The 16,670-nt window shown below is 51.2% G+C and overlaps 1 long non-coding RNA gene and 1 pseudogene across 1 annotated transcript; one reads left to right on the top strand and one right to left on the bottom strand.

Annotated features, from left to right (window-relative positions):
* The first annotated feature begins 370 nt into the window (after positions 1–370).
* LOC116577088 lies at positions 371–3,919 on the top strand. Its single transcript, XR_004280381.1, has 3 exons — positions 371–466; positions 1,882–2,060; positions 3,794–3,919. It is a non-coding gene; the product is annotated as an uncharacterized LOC116577088 (long non-coding RNA).
* An 836-nt stretch (positions 3,920–4,755) lies between these two features.
* On the bottom strand, positions 4,756–4,840 carry LOC116578655 (annotated as a pseudogene).
* Positions 4,841–16,670: the final 11,830 nt, after the last annotated feature.

The following is a 16,670-nucleotide window of genomic DNA, read 5'->3' as shown; positions in this document are numbered from 1 at the left end:
TGTGAGGGGAGGCACGGGGAGCCCAGGGTGGGAGGCTTGAGCGAAAGGAGAACTCAGGTGAGCTTGATCAGATCGGGGAGAGAGAGTCTTGGCCGTTGAAAAAGTATGGCAACCCCACTGTCTTCTCCAACCAGTCCCCCTGGGCATGGAGTTACTGAAGCCCAGTCCTTAAGCCTCATGTAACTCCCAGGGGCAGCTTCCCCCCTCTTACGAGGATGAAGGGTACAGTCAGCATCGCGGTGGTATTAGTGGGAAGGATTTTACCTCATGTAAAAAGCAGTGTCACCAGCAAAAAGGCCCTCGGTGCCGATCTCTGGCGTTCCCACACTCCTATAGCCTTTTTACTTCTCTGTGTTTCTCCCAACAGGTCTGCAGTGAGTGTGCTGGGTTCCTTACTGAAGTATAAATACCTTCAGAAAAGCGCACAGATCATAAATTGAATTTATGAGCCAATGCACCCATAATGGTAAAAACAAACACATCCTAGAAACTCCTCGTGCTCCCTTCTAGCCCTGCTCCCCAACGCCCCAGGGATAACCACGTCCAGGATATATTTTTATTATATTTGGAAAAAAAATACTTAAAATTTAACCAAAGTAAAAATACGTTGGACACAGGGGAGAAATTTTTTTTTTTTTTAAAGATTTTATTTATTTATTTGACAGAGAGAAATTACAAGTACACTGAGAGGCAGGCAGAGAGAGAAGGAAGCAGGCTCCCTGCTGAGCAGAGAGCCCGATGCGGGACTCGATCCCAGGACCCTGAGATCATGACCCGAGCCGAAGGCAGCGGCTTAACCCACTGAGCCACCCAGGCGCCCAGGGGAGAAATTTTTTAAGTAGGCTTCACACCCAACTCGGGGCTTGAATTCATGACCCCAAGGTCAAGGGTCGCATGCTCTACTGACTGAGCCAGCCAGGCGCCCCTAGAGAAGGAAGAATCTTAAATCCAGAATTTTTATTACTCCGTGAAGGCTCTACCAGCTGGCACAGATGTAAGTGCTACGAGGTTTCTAACTGGGTTTGGTCTTGGGATATTACTAATGGAAAGCAGAGAGGAAGCAAGAGACAATAGCCATCAGGTCTGGCGCGAGCTAATGCCCTGGGTCACCAGCACTCAGGCTCTCCAATGTGGCACACATGGGAACCCTCTGGGGATTCCTAAAGTGCAGAGAAATTTGGGAACCGCTGACTTAGCATGAAAGGGAGATCTGTAGCCTGTTTTCCAAGCAGGTGGGCAAGCTCAAAGAACTCACAGACATCTGTAAATGCCACAGAAAAATTATTGAAGGGCATCCTCAACTGTCACGGTCCCAGTGACGACTTCATGTTTGGGGATGAATCAGGCAGAGTGCAGAAATGATGCGTACTACCACAGTCTCTCCCCACAGCCTCCCAGATACTGGAGTGGAATGTGGGACGGTGAGGAAGCTGGCTGCCCAAGGGACTGGGCGGTGCCTGGGTGGCTCAGTCGTTAAGCCTCTGCCTTTGCCTCAGGTCTTGATCCCAAGGTCCCGGGATGGAGCCCAGCCTCCCTGCTTGGTGGGAAGCCTGCTTCTCCCTCTCCCACTCCCCCTGCTTGTGTTCCCTCTCTCACCGTCTCTCTGTCAAATATATAAATTTTAAAAATCTTAAAAAAATAAAAGAAAGAAAAGGACAGGGGTCTCTGGAGCTATTACAGTCGCCCTCACCAGGTGGTGTTAGCAGGAGCGCTCGTGAGTTAAGCGCTCGTGAATTAAAAAGCTCAATTAAAATTATTTCCCTGTTGAATGGTGATACAATTTTACAAATGCTTTTTCTTAATGTCTAATTGGCATTTAATTACCAGGGGATTCGATTCTCCCTTGTGTGTCCATGAGAGACAAAGTTGCCTTTCCATTAGGAGGACTTAAAAGACTTCACCCTGTGGCTAAGCCTCGGATGCCAGCCTTGAATTTCCCGGCTCCCTGCACCCGGCCGCACAGTCAGATCTCGAACAACCCGACCGTGTTTGTGTGGCGACTGTTTCGGAACAGCAGTTTGAAATCTATGGAGGAACGGAAAGGAGGAAGACACTGTCAGGTGGGGAAGGGAAGCGAGGTGCTAAATGCTGTCCCATCAAAGGGGACCCGGCTTATGAGCTGGGAAGTGTGTGTTGGGGTCTGTCTTCTGTCTTTGCACCAGCCCTGAGAGCCCACTTGTGTGAACCTTCCCGGGCAATCACTGGAAAGACGATTAATGTTTCATCCAAGAAAGGAGCATATGTGTCTGAAAGCACTGATTCCCTAGGGAAGTGTTCCACTTACCTGTGTCTGAGTAATTCATCGCCCAAAATCGTGGTGGCTTGAAGCAGGGACTTACTGGGTTCACCGTGGGTTGGCGAGGCTCAGATGGGTGATTCACACTTGGGGACTCCTGTGGTTACAGCCACAGTGGGGCTCACTGTCCGAGATGGCCCTCCCGTGTGGTGACAGCTGTGGCTGGCGCTCAGGGAAGAGTCCAGCTGGAGCTGTGGGCCAGCGCAGCTCCCTGGGTCTCTCCGTGTGACACGGCCGCTGGGTTACAAGGAGGAGTGTCTGAGGAGCAACCACTCCGGGAGACCCAGGCAGAAGCTGGCGGGGCTTCCCGTGCCCCAGCCTTGGAAGTCCCAGAACCTCACCTGTGCCACATGCTAGGGCTCAAACAAATCACTGAGTCCTGCTCAGATTCCAGGGGAAGGGATCAGGGCCCCTATTCCACAGCGTGAGGAGCCGCATCAGCTTCTAGATAGAGAAGGAATTGAGGGCGGCCATTTTGGAGAGTCTTGGTTACTTACCTCAGGAAGTAAACATTGGTGCAACTTTATTTCAAGATTTTATTTATTTATTTGAGAGAGAGAGAGAGAGGGAGCACAAGTAGGGGTGGGCAGAGGCAGAGGGAGAAGCAGACTCCCCGCTGAGCAGGGAGCCCCAACGTGGGGCTTGATCCCAGGACCCTGGGAATCATGACCTGAGCCCAAGGCAGACGCTCAACCAACTGAGCCACCCCGTTGCCCCAGAGTTGGTGAGACTTTAGAGAACTGCTTAGCCCTTAAGGAAACTGGTTTGTAGCTTAAAAGTGGACTTCTTCCAGGCCCTCCACCCCAGCCAGCTCAGTCAGTGGAGCACGGGACTCTTGATCTCGGGGGTTATAAATTCAAACCCCAAATTGGGTGTCGAGATTACTTAAAAATCTTAAAAAAAAAAAAAAAAAAAGGAACAGACTCTTTCCAGAATGTTTTCAGGAACTCGGGTGCCTTGTTAATCAAGGCCCCGGCTTCCTTGATCTTTGTGCTTGAACTGAAACCAGCGGTCTCTGCATGACAACCACTTATCCTTCACCGCTCTCTCTGCTGGGGGCTGCCGACTTTCCACTTTCCTCTTAACACAAGTGGTTCGCTTTTATTCAGCTCGGAACCAGTGCCAGGCAGTGTGTGCTGACTTTCACTAAGGAGCCACTTTCACTAAGGAAACGTCTTGTTGACCTGCACATGAGCAAAAGGTTTTATGTTTTTCTAATAGCTGCCACCAGCTGTGTTGTGTCAAAATCCCCGTCCTCACCGGGCAGAAAGCTCTCGGTTAAGGCACCTCAGTCTGCCTTCCCGCCATCTTTGGATGCTAACGGCAGGACTCCCTCTGGTGTTGAACACTTGTTCTTTTTAAAAAGTCAAAGTTTTCTCAGATTGCGCCCCATCCTTCCCCTCCCCAGGCCAGGCCTGAGGCCCCAGTGGGAAGAAGCATGTGGGACACGTATGTGTCTGCTATCTCTGTGCCCCCCTCTTCTGTGCTTGCTTCTAGGAGGTTGAGGCCGAGAACAGAGAAGGAAACCGGATGTGCTCCCTCTGGTGCCTGGCCGGTGGCCGTGGTGTGGTTGTCCCCGGCTCTGGGTCTTCACTCACTGCTGATCTCGCTCAGTCTCTAGAGCGGAGTGGGAGCTGGATCATTCTTTGTCCTGGGGGCCTGGCCTGGGCATAATTTAGCAATATCCCTGGCATCTGGCCACTGGATGCCTGTAGCTCCTCCCCGGCTTTGTAACCCAAAATGTCTGCAGGCATTGCCAAATGTCCCTTGGGGGTCAAACGACCTGGTTCAGAGCCAGTGCCTTGTAGACGTGATGTGGACAAGCAGGGGCCCCACAGGCCTGCCCACGAGACCCTCAATCCCAAAGGGCTCCCCTGAGTTACACATTCTTGCCCATCACTCTGTGACAACACGCAGAGCGTTGCCACCCAGCAAGGCTCACCTGAGCTTTGGGATCTAAGAGTTTTATTGGGGTTTCACTGTGTAGGCCCCTTGATTAAATCACTGGCCACCAGTTGAATGCAATCTCCAGCCCCCTCTGTTCCCTGCAGATTGAGCTCAAATCACGTGGTTTATCATCAGTGATCTGGCGGGGGAGGGCTGGGGGAGCCCACCATGAATAGCAGACATTCCTGTCACTTGGGAAATTCCAAGGATTTAGAGGTGACCTCTCAGGCCCCGGGGACAAAAGCCAGCCAAGTTCTTGATTACACGAAGGCTTTGCAGCGTCAGTGCTGAGTGACCTTCCAGCCAGCCCATCAGCTGGTAGTCCTCTGAACTTAAAATGTGGGATATGGGGCGCCTGGGTGGCTCAGTGGGTTAAAGCCTCTGCCTTCAGCTTGGTTCTGATCCCAGGGTCCTGGGTTCGAGCCCCACATCAGGATCTCTGCTCTGCGGGGAGCCTGCTTCCTCCTCTCTCTCTCTGCCTGTCTCTCTGCCTACTTGTGATCTCTGTCTGTCAAATAAATAAATAAAATCTTTAATTAGCAATAATCGCGCCTCGGATAAACCTCATTGGCTACGATACTGCCACTGCGCAAAGCTTAAATAAAATCTTTAAAAAAAAAAAGTGGGATGCATTTTATTCTTGGTAGTGGGGTCTGGTGGGTCATTCTTGGAAGACAGGAAAGACCTCACTGGGATACTCCCTCCAGCTGGTCATACACGCACCACCTCATAACTCTGAGCCGGTGCTGTCGTGGTCACTGTGTTACGGATGAAGAAACACAGGGAATGCCCCAGGTGATCCAGCAGAACCCAGACGGACTGCAGGTGCATCAGATCCCCAGAGCTGCCCCCCCATGGACCGGGGAGCCCTGACTCCTGCCCCGACGGGCACAGCGGCCTCATTCTCCCAGCTCCCCACACAGCCTCCCCAAACACCTGTCTGCCTCCTGCAAAGCCCTCCCAGTTCTGGTGCCGTCCTGCGGGCGGGAGAGGCTGCCCTCTTCTCATCTGGGGCAACTCTGCTCTCTAATTCCAATCTTCTCGGCTCCCACTCCTTCTGAGAACACGGAGGACCTTGGGATCTGAGAACTGGACCCCTGTCACCATCTCTCCCTGGCCTAGAACATTCTGCTTCCTCAGCTGACCTCAGCCCCCCCTCTCAGGGCTGGGGCTAGACTACACCGTTTCTCCTATGGTGAGGTCCATTATGCCCATCTGTCCTGTCTCCTCTCTCCTATGGCCACACTTTCATTCAGCCCTACCTTTCTTTTTTATTTTAGTTTTTAAAAGTTTCTTTCTTTTAAATAATCTCTACACCCCACCTGGGGCTCAAACTCACAACCCTGAGATCAAGAGGCACAGACTCTACTGACTGAGCCAGCCAGGCACCCCTTGGCCTTTTTTTTCTTTTTCTTTTTTTTTTAAGATTATATTTATTTGAGAGAAGAGAGTGCCCACGCGCACACAAAGCAGGGGGGTCGTGGCAGAGGGAGAGGGAGAAGCAGACTCCCCGCTGAGCAGGGAGCCCCCTGAGGGACTCGATCCCAGGACCTGGAGATGACAACCTGAGCCCGAGGCAGATGCTTCACTGACTGAGCCACCCAGGCGCTGCCCCCGACCTTGGCCTATCTTCAAACCATCTGCTAAGAGTCCCACTCCTCTGGCTTCAGGCAGTGCCCCCATCCCCCAACCAGCCAATCCACCGTCACCCGGCTGAGGCCAGTTTCCTGGTTTCTTCTCTCTCCCTTTACCCCCTCAGGGTCTGTTGTCTCCCATTTTTGTCGTGTGATATGCATTTCACCGATTCTCTGTACTCAGTTTTTCGTTGGGGCACCTGGGGGGAGCTCAGTGGGTTAAGTGTCTGACTCAATTTTGGCTCAGGTCTCCATCTCAGGGTCATGAGATCGAAACCCAAGTCAGGTTCTGTGCTCAGAGAAGTCTGCCCTGAAGTCTTCTCTCTCTCCCTCTGCCCCTCCCCACGACTCAATAAATAAATAAATAAATAAATCTAAAGCAATGGATGTGGGGGGCGCCTGGGTGGCTCAATGGGTTAAGCCTCTGCCTTTGGCTGAGGCGATGATCTCAGGGTCCTAGGATCGAGTCCCGCATCGGGCTCCCTGCTCAGGGGGGCGTCTGCTTCTCCCTCTGCCTCTGCCACTCCCCCTGCTTGTGCTCTCTTGCTCTCGCTCTCTCAAAAAAAATAAATAAAATCTTCAAAAATAAATAAATAAAAATAATGTAACGAATGTGGTTCCTTTTCCCGATGGCCTCCTGACGAATAAATACATATAAACATTTCCCACCTCCCTTCACTTGATAGCTCATATGAGCCAGACCCTGTTCTAACTGCCTGACAAGCTTACCCATCGCAAACCCTTCTAGTAGGAGCTACTACTACCACGGCCATATAGGAGAAAAAAGGAGGCAAAGGAAGATATAATTATTTGCTCAAGGTCATGCAGCTGATAAGAGTTGGCTCCCAGAATCTGGGTTCCAAGACCACGCCCATTCTCTGCGACCTGCTTCCTCTGGGACAGTCCCTGGGGCCACAAGAGACTCCACTCCCCATAACGTCTCAGTGTGGGAATGGACCGTAGCTATCGCTGGGTGTTTGTACTGTTTGGGGGTTTTCACTGTTAAAGAGCCTAGACCCTCTCGGACCCGAAATGTGGCACACTTGAGTCAGGCACCTCGTGACTTTCTCAATTATTTGGTTCATGACTTGTTATAACCTGTGCCCTTAATGTTCGTCTCCTACCTTCTCAGGCTCTTCCGCCTCCGGCTTCTTTCCTCCTTCCAAGTCTTTCTCTTTGACCCCCTCTTGCCAGTGCTGCTAGAAACGTGGTGATATGGGCAAGGAATCATCTGTTGTTTGGAAGGAGCTTCCTCAGAAGCTCTAGAAGGCACTAGAAAGCACCAGAAGGTTTCTCCTCGAACTTAAGTCTTCAACGACGTATGGATATTTGTGAGACCTTGTCGTGCCTCCAAAGGCCTCCAGCAAGAGTTACTGAAAACCCCGCGAGAGGTGGGTTCGGTCCTACTGAGGACTCTTCACGGTGATTCCATTTCAGGTTTTCCAGCGGCCAGCCCGGCAGCTGCTCCCTACCACTGTCCTTGCTGAAGTTGGGAAGGGTCACTCCCTGCGTGCTTGGCTCTGTCTGCTCAGTATTTCGCTCTTGCCCCCAGCATGGTTTCTGGTGTCCTATAGAGAGAATCAGCTCCGAGATCCAAGTTGGTATTATTTTTAGAAATAAAGATCATTCCGTCTCAGCTTGCTGAGGCCTGTTCGGAGAAAGAAAACAGAGAGCGGCTTCATATTTTTCCAAAGTTCAAGTTGGAGTGGTGCATCGTGGAGGCAAAATTCCTGAATCATTGCCTGAACTGTTCTCTTTTGTTCCAAAGATGACCTTGTCTTCCAGATCATTCATCCATCGGGGCACGAGGCTGAGCAATCCTCCCTTCGTCTTACTCAGACCCTTCTTGGACACTTCTTCCCGCCCGACCTGAACCTGTCCAGCACCCGCCTCGTCTTCACGTTTTTAGAACAGAGGAGATCCTGTTTCTACTGTTGGTGCTGAATCGGCAGTGTGCTAACAGCACGGTCGTTGTTTTACACTTGAGGACTGAAATTAGATTGAATATGGAAAATGTCACCTTGTGGTGAGCAGAGCGGTTTTGTTCTTGTGGGAACACCTCTGTGGCTCTGGCACCTCAAGAATCACAGGGCTCTTACAGAGAAACAGAAAGACTGAAACTGGTCAGGGAAGAAGCCTCACTTCCAACTTCAGAAGACCTTCTTTACAAAATGAGCAAAGGGGGGCACCTGGGTGGCTCAGTCAGTTAAGCATCAGACTCTTAACTTCAGCTCAGGTCATGACCTCAGGGTTCTGAGATCAAACCCCATGTTAGGCTCCATGCTGGATATGAAGCCTGCTTAAGATTTTCTGTCCCTTTCCCTCTGCCTGTGCCCACCTCCACTACGGCTCACTCTCTCTCTCTAAAAAAAAAAGAGAGAGAGAGAGAGACACCTTTCTCCTAATTTCAGATCCTGTGCCAGTCAGAGTTTTCCAGAGAAATAGAACCAACATTATATATAATATAAACATTGTATGTATATCATTGTATGTAGATGGACATCCAAAATCTGATGGGGTAAGGTGGCTGACTGGAGACTCAGGGAAGAGATGCAGTCTGAGTCCAAATATAGTCTGCTGGCAGAATTCCATCTTGTTCTGGGAGGTAATCTCTGTTCTATTCTAGGCCTTCAGCTGATTAGATGTGGCCCACCCACATTACAGAGGGTAATCTCAAAAATCCACCAGTTTAAATGTCAATCTGAGGGGCACCTGCGTGGCTTAGCCGGTTAAGCATCTGCCTTCAGCTCAGGTCATGATTCTGGGGTCCTGGGATTGAGCCCCACGGTGGGCTCCCTGCTCAGCGGGAAGCCTGCTTCTCCCTCTCCCACTCCCCCTGCTTGTGTTCCCTCTCTCACTGTCTCTCTCTGTCAAATAAATAAATAAAATATTCTTAAATAAATAAATAAATAAATAAATAAATAAATAAATGTCTGATCCAAAATTACCTTCATCTGGGGCACCTGGCTGGCTCAGTTGGTAGAATGGATGACTCTTGATCTCAGGGTTGTGACTTTGAGACCCATGCTGGGTGTAAAGATTAATTAAAAATAAAGTCTTAAAAAAAAAAAAAAAGTTTCCCTGGGTGGCTTAGTTGGTTAAGCGTCTGCCTTCGACTCAGGTCATGATCCCATGGTCCTGGGATCAAGCCCCACATTGGGGTCCCAGCTCCACGGGGAGTCTGCCCTCTCATGCTCTCTCTCTCTCTCAAATAAATAAATACAATCTTTTTTTTTTTTTTAAAGATTTTGTTTATTTATTTGACAGACAGAGATCACAAGTAGGCAGAGAGGCAGGCAGAGAGAGAGGAGGAAGCAGGCTCCCTGCCGAGCAGAGAGCCCGATGTGGGGCTCGATCCCAGGACTCTGGGATCATGACCTGAGCTGAAGGCAGAGGCTTTAACCCACTGAGCCACCCAGGCGCCCTAATAAATACAATCTTTAAAGAAAAAAAAAAACCTTCACAGAACTATCTAGAAAGATGTTTAACCAAACGCCTGGGCACAGGGGCCCAGCCAAGTGGACACATCAGATGAACCAATGTAGACCCCCAGGAATTCACACAAGGAAAAGAAATCAGCAGAAGCTTAGTAGGTACAACCCTGTCTCAGCTTGAGGTCCCGCAGCAGGAAGCACCATGACAAGAATGTGTGGAGTGTATGTGGAGTGAAACCAGATGTAAGGGAAGAAAGGTGGCATGGGGGGGGGGCTGTGTGACTGAGCAGGTTATAGCCCGGGACAGCGGGGGAGCCCTCAGAGTTGTCCCCAGGGAGTGGCGAGGGGCTGGGCTTTCACTCCCAGGCTCTCTCTGGGCTGCCCGGTGACTCGCTGGACCCAGGCCTGTGGGGGCTGGAGTCTGAAGCCCCCCGCAGCGTTAGCGGTGAGAGGGCCCGGGTTGCGGCAGCCCTCAACCCGGGCCACTTTGAAACACGGGGGAGATCTGTCAGCGCTCACTTTGTCTCCACAAAAATACACACAGGTCAATTTTCTTCTCTCTCTTTCTTTTTTCTTTTTTTAAAGTAGGCTCCATGCCCAGTGTGGAGCCCAAAGGGGGGCTTGAACTCATGACCCAAGATCGAGACCTGAGCCAAGATTAAGAGTCAGATGCTTAACTGACTGAACCACGCAGCAGCACCCCTGCCACAGATCGTTTCTTTTCTTCTTCTTCTTCTTTTTTTAAGATTTATTTATTTTATTTGGGGGGGAGGGGCAGAGGGAGAAGGAGAGAGAATCTCAAGCAGGCTCCCTGCTCAGCGCTGAGCTCCATCTCGCGACCATGAGACCCCCAGTCGGGAGCTCAGCACTCAACCGGCTGAGCCTCCCGGGTGCCCCCTCCCCGACGTCCATCTGTGAATCGGTTTCTTGCCGCATTGTTCCAGCCACAGATCATCAGGGGTTCCTTAAGAAGACGACTTTTGGAGGGCTGCCCAACAGTCCACCGCGTGGAGGGGCCATCGCTCAGTCAGCTGGCACTCGGGTCGCTTCGCTGCTCCCTGCGGCTAAAGGGAGTGGCTGCTCTCAGTTCTGGGTTCTTTCTCTGGGCACTGAGAGGCGGGCCGGGCCGCGCTGTCACTTCCCTCCTCTCCTCAGGGAAGCCCCTGAGATGTGACACCAGCCTGGGGGCCGCACAGGGCGAAGAGCGCGAGGCGATGTGAGCATCCCCGCCCCTCAGCAGGAAGACACGCCTACCTGGGAAAGAGGGGACGATAAACCAGACCAAAGTCAAGACGGCCCCCCCGGACATGATGCTGAGGCACGACCACCGACCGAGGGCCGGACCACCAGCTGCCCCGAGGCATCCTGGAATTGCTGCAAAGCCCAGGCAGGGCTGGGAGATGGGTCCCCAGGAGCGCCTGGCTCTCCCTTCTCCGACAAAGCCTTTACCAAACACTGACTGTGCCCCAGGGGCTGTGCTAACCCGGCAGGACCCAGTAATGGGACCACGTGGCAGTGACAGACCGCTCCAGGAGCTCAAGGACAGTAGGGGGCACTATGGAGGGACTAACTGGTTAACCCGAGACCTTGTCTCCCCTTTTCTGGAGCACAGGGCTGCCCAGCTAGAGGTGAACCACTCCTGCCTCCTTTGCAGCTGGGGTCACCCCAGGACTGAGTTTTGCTAATGGAATGTGAAGAAGGGGCGCCCGGGGGGCTCCGTGGGTTAAAGCCTCTGCCTTCGGCTCGGGTCACGATCTCAGGGTCCTGGGATCGAGCCCCGCATCCGGCTCTCTGCTCCGCGGGGAGCCTGCTTCCTCCTCTCTGCCTGCCTGCCTCTCTGCCTGCCTGTGATCTCTGTCTGTGAGATAAATAAATAAAATCCTTTAAAAAGAAAAAAGTGGATTGTGAAGATTTACACGTGGAACTTTCCCAACAGCTGGTCTAAAAGAAATTGCCTCGGCCTGGACTTTCCCCCACTCCTCCCGAGGGATGGGAGAGGGGCTGCCCAGAGCACCTGGCAAGCCGGATAATGAGGTTGGCAGGGCCACCGGCTCACCGGGGTCCCTGGATGACTTTGTGGAGCAGAGTCTGCCTGACCCTAGTGTACCATGACCCGAGAGAGACAAGAAACTTTAACCCCTCGCTGTCTTCCGGGGTCCTTGCATCCCTGCGGCTCACCCTCTGCCTTAACAAAGACTCAGGCAGGCAAACTGTTCCAATGCAAGGGCCACACGGGAGCATGAGGAGGGCGAGGGTGAGGGCTAGGGTCCAGCTGGGAAAAGAGAAACCGTTCTGAAGGTTCCAAACGGAGGGAGGGAGGGAGCTGCACGTAGCCGACAGGTGACAGAGATGTAGGAAGAGGCTGAGAAGCCAACCAGGGGGCTGTGAGGCAATCTGGTGCAGAGTGACAGCCAGGGGAGATGACAGGCAGAGCCCTGGGCAAAAGTGAAGGTCAAGGCCAAAAGCATGGAGTTCATGTCTAATGGGCCCGGGAGTCTTGGAGAAGGAGCAGCTGATGGTAAGAACCCTAGCGGAGCAGCCAGCAAGGAAAGACGGACCTCCCTTCTTCCTTCTACCTCCAGCCTCCTGCCAGACCCCCCACTGGCCAAAGCCTGCGCAGGTTAGCTGCCCTGGGAGCCGGGAGGGTCCTCCCTGCAGTCCTACAGAGGCTGGGGACAGGAGCCAGGACCAGCCAAGGAAAGGAAAAGCCGAAGCAGAGTGTGCAAGCATAAGAAGGAGCTTTCCAGCTGGTTGACCCCGAGAACAGGCCTTCTCAGCCCAGACATCACGTCCAAAGACAGTCAGGACTTCCGGGTCCATCGTGATAAAGAAGTTGGTAGAAGCTGCCGCCCCCACTGGAGAAAATTGGGATGAATCTGTTAAATATTTGGCCCTGGAGAGCAAGCTTGAGAGCTGTGACGGATGCACCATCACAGGGGAGCAAAGTAACCGAAATTTCCAGTTACCCAACCTCTTCCCTGAGGGCGTCTTCATGTCCACGCTGGGCATGGGGGGTGGTAATGTCCAAGCAGAAAGCAGCAGTTTTAACTAAAATGACAGACAGCTGTCAGAATCTGGGCCGCCAAAGTGCCTGGGACTTTAGCGGTCAAAGTCCTTGGAGAGGTCATAACTGCCCAAATCCACGAACAAATTATTTTCCAGTTGCCGACTGACTCTTAAACGGTGCCTATCCCGGGCAGGACTCCAAGTAACCAGGCAGAGACTAGCAGGAGACACATGGGACAGGATGAAAAGGGAGTCCCGGAAGAAGAGAGAATGAGACAGAAGCAATCTTTGAAGAAACTCGGCCAAGAATTTTCAAATCTGTTGAAAGACATCAAATCACAGGCTCCAGAAAGTCCATGCACCTCCGCAGAGGAAACACTCGGAGCTCCCTCACCAAATGGGATTATGTGAGAAGTCAGCATGAGCTCACTAGAAATTTCCCCAAGTTTGAAAATCACATAACACACTTCTACAAACAGAACAAAGAAGAAATCACAGCAGCAATGACGAAGATGTTCACCTACAAGAAACCACGAAACTGTGTTATTTTCAACAAACGGCAAACTGTTCCGGAAGCCACACACCCAGCATGTGGCCCAAGGTGGGAAACCAGATGGGCAAGGAGACTTAGGCCAGGTCAGGCTGATGCGTTTGGGCTCGTAGGCAAGTGGAAAGCCCTGGAGGCCTTTAACCGGGGGATCTGGGGCACAGATGTGGCGGGTGGGCGCAAATTACCGGAGGAGGAGAAGGACAGAAGGTGGAAGCAAGGGGACCACTGGCCAAAATGAGAGACCAACAGCTATCAGCCAGTATCACTTACGGAGTCTACGAATACATGTAGAGCACCTACTATGTGCCACGGCCCTGGGATAGGCACTGGGGATAACTTCTCCCAGACAGATTTTGGGAGACATCTGGATGCCACGTTAATTATTTACATAGAAAATAAAGTTGGGTGGAGCACCTGGCTGGCTCAGTTGGTGGAGTGTGCGACTCTTGATTCCGGGGTTGTGAGTTCGAGCCTCATATCAGGCATAGAGATTGCCTTTTTTGCTTTAGATTTTTTTTTAAAGATTTTTTTTTTTTTTTGATAGAGAGAGATCACAAGTAGGCAGAGAGGCAGGCAGAGAGATAGGGGGAAGCAGGCTCCCCGCTGAGCAGAGAGCCCGGTGTGGGGCTCGATCCCAGGACCCTGAGATCATGACCTGAGCTGAAGGCAGAGGCTTAAACCACTGAGCCACCCAGGCGCCCCGCTTTAAATTTAATTAATTAATTAATTTTTTTTTAAAGAGAGAGAACACACATGCAGTGGCAGGGAGGGGCAGAGGCAGAGGCAGAGGGAAAATCTCCAGCAGGCTCCCTGCTCAGCACGGAGTCCAGTGCAGGGCTTGATCTCATGACCTTAAGATCATAACCCAAGGTGAAATCAACACCCAGATGCTCAACCAACTGAGCCACCCAGGCGCCCCCAAATGTTCATTTTTCATGAAGCATCACATTAAAACAGAACACAGCTCTGCTCTTCTTGATCCCAGGCTGAGATTAACCACCTCGACTGAGGGTGCTTCTGGTGACAGCAGGTGCCCAAATCTCAGCTTCATCCTGGGACAGTCTGGGAGCGCGGCTGTTTCTGGGGACCGTGAGATGGTCCTAAACGGCTATCTCAAATTCATTTTTCATGGCTTTCCTCCCCATCTCATCAGTGGAGGACAAGGGGTGTCTGTAGGAACTTTGGCACTGGGCTTGGGAAGGTGAGTACTTTGCAATCTTACATTCTGTGATTTCTTATCAGAGACGCCTACAACCAAGACGGGCTGGCCACACCTGCTGGATTCAGACGGATCCAGTCCACAGATAGGGACGCAAGGACGAACAGAGCTGTCCCTGCCGTGGGGAGTTAAATCTAGGAGGGAGATAAACAATCACCCAGCCAGTGGGGACCAGTCGGGGACAGGCTGAGCTGCTGTCCCAGCCGTCCTGTCCTCACCTGCGTGTGTAACAGAGCAGGGGTGGGTGGTCTAAGGCTGGCCAGGTCAGTCAGAGACATCTTCTGTCTCGGGATGCACAGTGGATGTCCCTGGGGTTGTCATTTCCTGACAGTGGAAGACCAGGGGAAGGAGAGGCCAGGGCATAGCACACATCACTTCTGTTCTCCTTCAACTGGCCCAACGTGGTCAAGGGGCTTGTATCAGGAAGGCTGGGCCAGGACCCCAGCTGGGCTGGTAAAAGGAAGAAGGGAGAAAGGATACAGGGTCACAGCTGGTGGTCTTTACAAAATATCAATTTGCCAGTGTGACCAGCGTCAAAGAGAAAAGCACGTATTGCTGGGAGAGCCAATACCAGGGGCTCTGATCTGGCCAGAGAGGTCTGAGAAGGTGCTCTAGGGCCGAGGACGAATAAGAGCAGAGCAGGTGGTAAGGAGGGGAGAGAACAGCATGTGCAAAAGCCCTGTGGCAGCAGGGGACAAGGCCAATGCCGAGCTAGATGAGACCAATCAGGGTGATGCTGACTGGAAGAATAAGAGGATAAAACGGAAGACACGGAAATGGGCACCGTCACAAGGTGGCGTGTCTTTATCCTAAAAGTGCCAGGCAGCCACAGATAGGTTTTGAGGGAAGTCGTTAGCACACTGTATATGCAAAGCTTGCTCCAGTTTATGTGCGGAATCCATTACTTAGTCTTTTCCAAACTTGTTGAATCAGAAGCAGCAGAAGGAAGCATAGACTCCCATCCATCGGGTGATTCTCAGGACAGGTTAAGTGGAGGAGGTCCCGGATGAGAAAGAGGTCACTGCAAAGGAACCCGCAGGGTTGCTTTTTGCCCTCTGCAGTAGGCAGAATAAGAGCCCCTGAAAGATGCTGACATCCTCTCCCAGGACCTGTAAAGAGGTTACTTTGATTGGTGATAGGGACTTCACAGATGTGACGTGAAGGTCCTCTACAGGGGAGATGATATGGCATATCCTGTTGGGTCCAGTGAAATCACAAGGTTCCTTATCAGAGACAGGAGTGTCAGAGTGGGGAAGCACATGACCATGGGAGCACAGAACAGAGACACAGAGAGGTTTGAAGATGCTGGTTTTCAAGACAGGGGCCACAAGCCACGAAGGCATGTAGCCCCTGGAGAGCGAAAAAGACAAGGAAACAGATTCTCCTCCTGAACCTCCAGAAAGAATGCAGCCCTGCCAGCACCTTGATTTTAGGGTTTATGGCCTCCAGGACTGGAAGGTCCTACATTTGTGTTTTAGGTCACTCTATTTGTGGCAGTTTGTTACTGCATCTGCAAGAGGGGAAAAATGCACCTGCTATCAGATTACCTAAGTTATTCATTTATTATGTTTGTTCATTTTTTAAAAAAATCTCTCTTCTGATAGATTGTACCCCTCCAGGGTAGGAGGTTTTGTCTTTTTTTTTTTTTTTTCCCCTAAAGTATCCCAAACACCTAAAACGTGCCTGGCAAATAGCAGGTGTTGAGTAAATGTTAACACATGGGTAAGTGGATGGATGTAGAAAGTGAGGGAAAGAAAAGAGTAAAAGATAAATCGTGGGATTTATTGGCTGGGAACCTCATGGTCATGTTCATGCACAGAGGAAATAGAGGAGGAGCTACAGTTTAAGGAGACTTGAGGACATGAACATGGTACAGGGGTTCTGGGGGACACAGATAGGAAAATGTGAAGGGAAGTGGTTTCCTTTTGTTTTAGAAGGGACTGAGGCTTGGGGCCCCTTGTGAGTTCAGTCAATAGAGTTTGTGACTCTTGGCCTCAGGGTTGTGAGTTTGAGTCCCATGTTTGGTGTAGAGATTACTTAAAAAAAAAAAAAAGATTAAAAATAAAAAAAGGTGAGGGGCACCTGGGTGGCTCAGTGGGTTAAAGCCTTTGCCTTCGGCTCAGGTCATGATCTCAGGGTCCTGGGATCGAGCCCCGCATTGGGCTCTCTGCTCAGTAGGGAGCCTGCTTCCTCCTCTCTATCTGCCTCTCTGCCTCCTTGTGATTGCTCTCTCTGTCAAATAAATAAAATCTTAAAAAAAAAAAAAGGTGACAAGGTTTATGGTTAAATAATTTGGGGGCACCTGGGAGGCCCAGTTGGTTAAGCATCCAACTCTTAGTTTTGGCTCAGGTCGTGATCTCAGGATGTGGGATGGAGCCCCACATTGGGCTCCGTGCTCCGCATTGAGCCTGCTTAAGATTTTCTCTCTCTCTCCCTCTGCCCCTTGCCACCCCCAACCCCACTCAAGCACTCTCTCTCTAAAATAAATACACAAAGTCTTTAAACAATAATAATAATTTGGCTTAGGCTGTTTTAGCTCATGGACTTTTAAAAATTTTTTTCATTTTATTTTATTTTATTTTTA

This window comes from Mustela erminea, chromosome 18 (genome assembly GCF_009829155.1).
Source record: "Mustela erminea isolate mMusErm1 chromosome 18, mMusErm1.Pri, whole genome shotgun sequence".
Lineage (NCBI taxonomy): Eukaryota > Metazoa > Chordata > Mammalia > Carnivora > Mustelidae > Mustela > Mustela erminea.
The sequence above is the reverse complement of the archived record's forward strand: the minus strand, read 5'-3'. Positions and strand labels throughout refer to the sequence as shown.